The sequence below is a fragment of the Palaemon carinicauda genome, chromosome 8 (genome assembly GCF_036898095.1).
Source record: "Palaemon carinicauda isolate YSFRI2023 chromosome 8, ASM3689809v2, whole genome shotgun sequence".
Taxonomy (NCBI): Eukaryota; Metazoa; Arthropoda; class Malacostraca; order Decapoda; family Palaemonidae; genus Palaemon; species Palaemon carinicauda.
The window spans coordinates 139,788,969-139,796,468 of record NC_090732.1 but is presented as its reverse complement, the minus strand read 5'-3'; the positions used below and the strand labels follow the sequence as shown (position 1 = coordinate 139,796,468).

Below are 7,500 nucleotides of genomic sequence, written 5' to 3'. Positions count from 1 at the left end.
TGTAGAAAAGATCTGTATATATTATAAAAGCGCTTTAAAAAAACATTGATCCATATATATGTATTTATGTATATAGTATATACGTATTTATATACACACACACATATATATATATGTATATATATATATATATATATATATATATATATATATATATATATATATATATATAACATCAACAAATGCAACTGTTTCTAGTCCCCAGCAGGATGAAAGTCTCAGACATATTCTTATTCAAGTCTTGGATTTGGCCATTTCAAGATCACACTGACTATTGGAGAGTGGTGATGCTAGGAGGCTTTAGTCTGATCGCTCACAGCAAACCAACCTATTAAGGATGTCCCTGACTAGTACAGCTTTGCTAATCATGGAGATGCACAAACCTTTTCATCACGTTAAGGTATCCCCATTCAGAAAAGGTTTGTGTATCGACACCAACAGCAAAGCTACACCAGCCAGCGCCACCCATACTAGGTTGGTTTTCTATGAGCGCTTAGACTAAAGTCTCCCACCAATACCAATCCACATTAGCCAGCGTGGTGATGAAATTGACCACACCCCAGACACGATGAAGAACATGTTCGGGCCTCTGTCCTGCAGTGGACTTGTAATAGGTCCATTTATTTTGTGTATAAATATATATAATTTATATAGGAAATATTGATTGTAATGTTACTGTTCTTAAAATATTGTATTTTTCCCTGTTTCCTCTCCTCACTGGGCTATTTTCCGTGTTGGGGCCCCTGGGCTTATAGCATCCCGCTTTTCCAACTAGGGTTGCAGCTTAGCAAGTAATAATATATATGTATATACATACATATATATATATATATATATATATATATATATATGTGTGTGTGTGTGTGTGTGTGTGTGTATATATATAATGTACATACATAATACATACATACATGCATACACACGTGTATCTATCTATCTTTATATATATATATATATATGTATATATATATATATATATAGATATCGCGAAGTAGATGGTGAATGGAGACGACTGGCGAAATCTAACCGAGGCCCTTTGCGTCAATAGGCGTAGGAGGAGATGATGATCTCTCTCTCTCTCTCTCTCTCTCTCTCTCTCTCTCTCTCTCTCTCTCTCTCTCTCTCTCTCTCTCTCTCTCTCTCTCTGTATATATATATATATATATATATATATATATATATATATATATATATATATATATATATATATATATACTCCCCTTCATCGTTTGGACTTGTATAAGTGGGGCGCGAACCTGGCCCCGAGAATCCCAATGAACTTTTGAACAATGGTCGAGCTAATTCAGCAGAATTATGGCTGGCGAAATAGTAACAGACGCAACTAATACGATTTGCAAAGAAGTTTCCAGCAATTGAAAACTGTAGGGAAGTTTGTTCGGAATACTAACCCTTCCAATGATTCAGCAGTTTTTTTTTTATATTTTTTATTTATTAAGTTTATTCTTAATATCTTATTTTCTCTATGTTTTTGGATAAGAGTCTTTTTTTTCAAATCGTGCTATATGCTACGAATGACTCAGCAGTTTTTTTGTCTATTAACTTTATTCTTCATAACTTATTTTCTATATATATATTTTTTTTTGGGGGGGGAACGGGTGGTATGAGCGGTTTTGTTTTTATTCATTATTTATTTATTAATTTTATACTTTATAACTTGGTCTGTATTTTTTTTAGAAATTTTATTTTGAAAGCCTGCTATGGTTTTGTTGGAATCATTTTACAAAGCATACATGGACTTTGGGGTAATTTTCTCATTTTTTTCCCTACTTTCCTACTCTTATTTCAGCATCTCATTATTTAAATAAATCATCTTTTTCACTATTTTACTTAGCACACCTTTATTCAAGACCACTTTTATAAAATATTTTATATTCTAAATTTATTTGAAATTCTTTGTTTAATAGTTTTTACTCATCTTTCTTTGAAACTTTTATATTTTTTATATATTCTAGTTTTTATATTGGAATTTTTTCATAATTCTCAAATTTGTTTGAATATATAGGATAAAGATTTCGTCAAAATTATACTTCTAATAAGATATTTAACATATATTTCTTATAATTCTCACTTTTTGTATTTGAATTTATTTCATAAATGATTAATTTATTAGAGCATATAGGATAGAAATTTCATCAAATATTATTAATCTAATCATTGAAGATCATTATAAAGAAATTGTTGTTTAAAGATTTTATAGAAAAAAATATTTTTTTAATGTAAATAATAAATGGAGAAAAATTAAGAAAAATATTGGCAATGTTATCAATAAAAAGAATTATATCATTAAAGATTCTTTATCAATTTTCATAAATATCAACATTGTTATTATAATTGTTATTTTTATCAATATAAGGATTATAATTCAATATTTTTGAACGAGCGTAAATTATTATATGAATATTGTTGTTATCATTATTTTTATCAATATAATTATTATAATTTGATATTTTTAAACGAGGGTGAATTATCCTTGATATCAATATTATTATCATTTTTATCAATATAATTATTATAATTCAATATTAATAAACGAGCGTAAATTATTATTAATATCAATATTATTGTTAATATTTTTATATATATAATTATTATAATTCAATGTTTTTAAACGAATGTGAATTACCATTAATATCAATATTGTTGTTATCATTATTTTTATCAATATAATTATTAAAATTCAATATTTTTAATCGAATGTGAATTATCATTAATATCAATATTGTTGTTATCATTTTTATCAATGAAATTGTTATAATTCAATCTTTATAAACGAGTGTAAATTCTTTTGCTAAAAGCACTTTTTCAAAAAAGAAAAAACAATTATTAACCCTTTTAAAATAAAACTAAGTCGATTGCGAAACCCTGAAATATCCGACATCATAGGTCACGTGACCCCCTTCCTTTTAGACCCTATGTCATGCGAGGTCACGACCCAGATAAAACTAGATTTACTGACCTGGATTCCCAACCATTTACCATAACAGCATATCAATTTCGGTGTTCACAAGTGATCACAGAATACTGTATGCTTTTATCATAAGTCTTATCCTTTTAGAATAGTGCTCTCTCTCTCTCTCTCTCTCTCTCTCTCTCTCTCTCTCTCTCTCTCTCTCTCTCTCTCTCTCTCTCTGTACTAGAGCCGGGAAGACCATTCATCGACAAGGTGAATTAAATGTTATCATGTAAGAAAGGAAACCTTAATTAGTTGAAAGGTTTAAAGGTTACTCATGAGTGGTAGAGGCAAGGGACAGTGACAGTTATAGAGACTGACCATATGTATGTATACTGTATATATATATATATATATATATATATATATATATATATATATATATATATATATATATATATATGTGTGTGTGTGTGTGTGTGTGTGTGTATATATATATATATATATATATATATATATATATATATATATATATATATATATATGTATATATACACACACATTATGATTAGCGCCCAAGCCCCCTCTAACCAAGCTAGGACTAGGGAGGGTAGGGCAATGGCTGCTGGTGACTCGGGAGGTAGAGCTTTAGGCTCCCCCAAATTCCCCTTCCTTACCTCACAAGGATGGTGAGGTTGCAGACACTACAAGAAACTATCGAGCTTAAGAGGGACTCGAACCCCAGTCCGGCAGATCACTAGTCAGTGGCGTTTCCATTAGTATGCAAGTTGGAAAGTTTAAAAGTGTTTGAAGGTTTTTTGCTTTTGTTATAAAGGTCTAATATTTTGTGAATCTATAAACAAATGCAAAATTAACACAAGACGATTGTCTTTTATACTGATAATATAATCGTGTCTTCTAGTTAGGGATAATTAAATGTAAGAGACTCAAGTAATGATAGAGTACGCAAGGGGGGGGGGGGGGAGAATTGGAAATCATCATGACGATCCAGGGATTATAGATTATGATGTCTTTTGTCATCCACTGATGATCAAATTAGTCGTGACGTTAATTGCTCCAGACCTCATTAGGATGTACCTGGAGGAAGACAGGTAAGCAGATGTATAATCGTCTGAGTAGGTTGAATTAACTTTTTATATTCTCTCTCTCTCTCTCTCTCTCTCTCTCTCTCTCTCTCTCTCTCTCTCTCTCTCTCTCTCTCTCTCTCTCTCTCTCTCTCTCTCTATATATATATATATATATATATATACATATATATGTATATATATACATATATATATGTGTATATATATATATATATATATATATATATATATTTATAAAGTATATATATATATGTGTGTATATATATATATGTACATATTTATGAATATATATCTATCTACATATTAAATATATATGTATATATATATATGTAAATATATATATACATATATATGAATCCCCACACGGCCAGAAGCTGTTACCATAAAATGAATTCCAAGTGGATGTATATTCCCAAGATAGAATTCGGTATTAAATGCCATTCATGGGTGATATTTATATATATATATATATATATATATATATATATATATATATATATATATATGTATGTATGTATGTATGTATGTATGTATTCACATGCTTGTCCGTTAATATTTATACGAGGAAAATCCCCGAGTGTGTATTATTCCCACTGGAACGAACCCGTCCAGGCAAATCTGAATTAATCCAACTCAGTGTTGGTAAAGCGACCAGATTAAGAGTGATTGACAGAATATACAACGTAAATGATACGATATCGACGTTGAATGAACACTGAATTATTCAACAGCATTTCTGGGGCATATTCGTGGTGGCTGACATTTTACGCTACTGGGCGTGAATTATCGAATAAGGGAACGTTCCCATAACATTTAGATTTGAATGGTATAAGCTCTCTCTCTCTCTCTCTCTCTCTCTCTCTCTCTCTCTCTCTCTCTCTCTCTCTCTCTCTCTCTCTCTCATACACATAATTATCCTCTTCCCATAACATCTAGATTTGAATGATATAACCTTTCACATGATTCTCTCTCTCTCTCTCTCTCCTCTCTCTCTCTCTCTCTCTCTCTCCTCTCTCTCTCTCTCTCTCTCTCTCTCTCTCTCTCTCACATACACACACAAGAATAGTTAGATATGATCATAAAAACTCTCTAAACGTTTAAAGTAAATCGCTATACCCAAGAGGAAATGGAGTCTTCTCGAATGGGCTAAAAAGTCTTTGAGACATCCAAAATCCTTGTAACTCCTTGTGACACATACATTCACACACATACACACACACACCACACTTGCATGTACATGCAAATGCATTTGAGAACATTACTCTCTTGTTATTAAATACCAATGTAATTTTTTTACAAAGTATACACATACAGTATATATATATATATATATATATATATATATATATATATATATATATATATACATATATATATATATATATATATATATATATATATATATTCATATAAGCCTTATATTATTCTCCTCCTAGTATCTGGATTCTCTCTACCTTGGGATCAGAGACCCAAGGGGGAATCAACTAAAAGATAATAGCTTCTGGTCGGCCGGGAAATCGAACCCGAGCCCAAGATACTGAGGCTCCATTGACTTAGCGGGGAATCGAACCCCGGTCCAAGAAACTATGGTTCAATTGACTTAGCAACTAAGTCAATGGAACTTCATTTTCTGGGGGCCCTGGATTCGATTCCCCGGCCGACCAGAAGCTACTATCTTTGTGTTGATTTCCCCTTGGGTCTCTGATCCCGAGGTAGAGAGAATCCAGATGCTGGGAGGAGAATGATATATGGATTATATATATATGTATATTTATATATATATATATATATATATATATATATATATATGTGTGTGTGTGTGTGTGTGTGTGTGTATATATATGTATATATGTATATATATATGTATATATATATATATATATATATATATATATATATATATATATGAATGTGTATATATATGCGTGTATGTAATCGGGGTTATGTACCATACACTTTCTAATTGGTGAGCATTAAATTGGGCATGAAATAATAATGGTCGAGTATCAAGCTTTATCTCACTTGCAATTTTTATGTCATAACCAAACATTTTCGTCATTTTCTTGTCATTTTTGGCTTGACAAGGGGTTCCAATTGCTTGATGTTATTAGCATTATGATTAATTACGTGTCATGAGCTATTGATTAATCGATCAACTGTCCTTGCTTAGATTTTTTTTTTTTTAAATGTCTAATGATTGATTTTATTTGCTTATATTCAAAATTTTTAAATTATGTATGATTTTCTTCATTGAACTAGAACACCAGGAATATTCACAATTTTGTAAACACCTTTTGCAATAAATAATCATAACACAAATTTCCTCAATTGATGTTTTTGTAGAGTGGGTGTTTTAACCTTTTCATTCCAAAAAAACCTTGATGATTTTAATATACTAGAGTTTTCTAGCATCCTATGTCTCTTTTCTATTATCCACTTTCCGTAAACCGTTCATATCGTCTATGACAGATAAAAGTTATCAGTGTAAAAATTATGGTGATTAAATCATGTCAAGGCATATGCCGTTACAGCCCCCTGTAGGTCTCCCATAATTACAAGATAAAGATAGAGTATTTAATCATCGTTCATTTGTACATGAAGTTCCAATGGCTCATTTTGTTCTTGATAATGAACTACTCGGGAATATTCGTTAAAGTATGAATCTTGAAATATTTACAGCATCTGGTATTATCTGTCTTGTTTATAAATTATTGCTCAAAAGTTGTGTCGCAAGTCCGTAATGACGTCATTTGATAACACTACATAATGATTGGTAGTTATTTGGCATCATGACATCATTGGTCATTGATGTCACACTACACAAACCAAAAGGTTCTAGCCATGGATTAGAAGTTTCTGGGCCGAATGGTGCTTGATTATGTATAATAATTTTTAATTTTCTTAAGTTTTTGTTTCATATAACAATTAAAATTCAGCATTTATATAATATTTATTGTACATATTTTTTCAACTCTGGGATAGTTTTCATTTATTCCAAATCTATTATACGAAATAAATTTCATTTGTGTATATGTTTTTATTATATCTTACCGCTGCTCCAACTGGACTCCAGATTTCGATGCAAGTAACTATAAGTGAGACTTTCGTATCTAGTTGATGAACAATTTTAAGAAAAGTTTGTTTTTCGATTAAGTAAGGCATTTCTTTGCTAAATTCAGGATTAATGAGTAATTTCCGACTGTTGTCGATTTTTAAGAGAATTTACTGTTCTCATTTTTAACCAACCAGATCATCGAGTGTATTTTTCAATCCTTACTGTACAACCTTATTCGGTCTTCTCGTTCTAGCCAATTGTATTTATTGATTACAACGTATTATATATGTTTCTTGAATAACTAAATTTAATTTTTGAACTCTAAAATATTCCGGTAATTCAATCGTAAATGAGACTCAAATATTTTAATGTGTCGTTATTTTGGTGCCGTTTATTCAGAATGCTTTTTATTAGTACTTCGATTAAAA

General features: G+C 30.5%; 1 protein-coding gene across 1 annotated transcript in view; it reads left to right on the top strand.

Annotated features, from left to right (window-relative positions):
* LOC137645475 (homeobox protein CDX-1-like) overlaps window positions 1–7,500 on the top strand; it is a 20,254-nt gene that overhangs the window by 2,201 nt on the left and 10,553 nt on the right. The gene's annotated exons all lie outside the window — the stretch shown is intronic.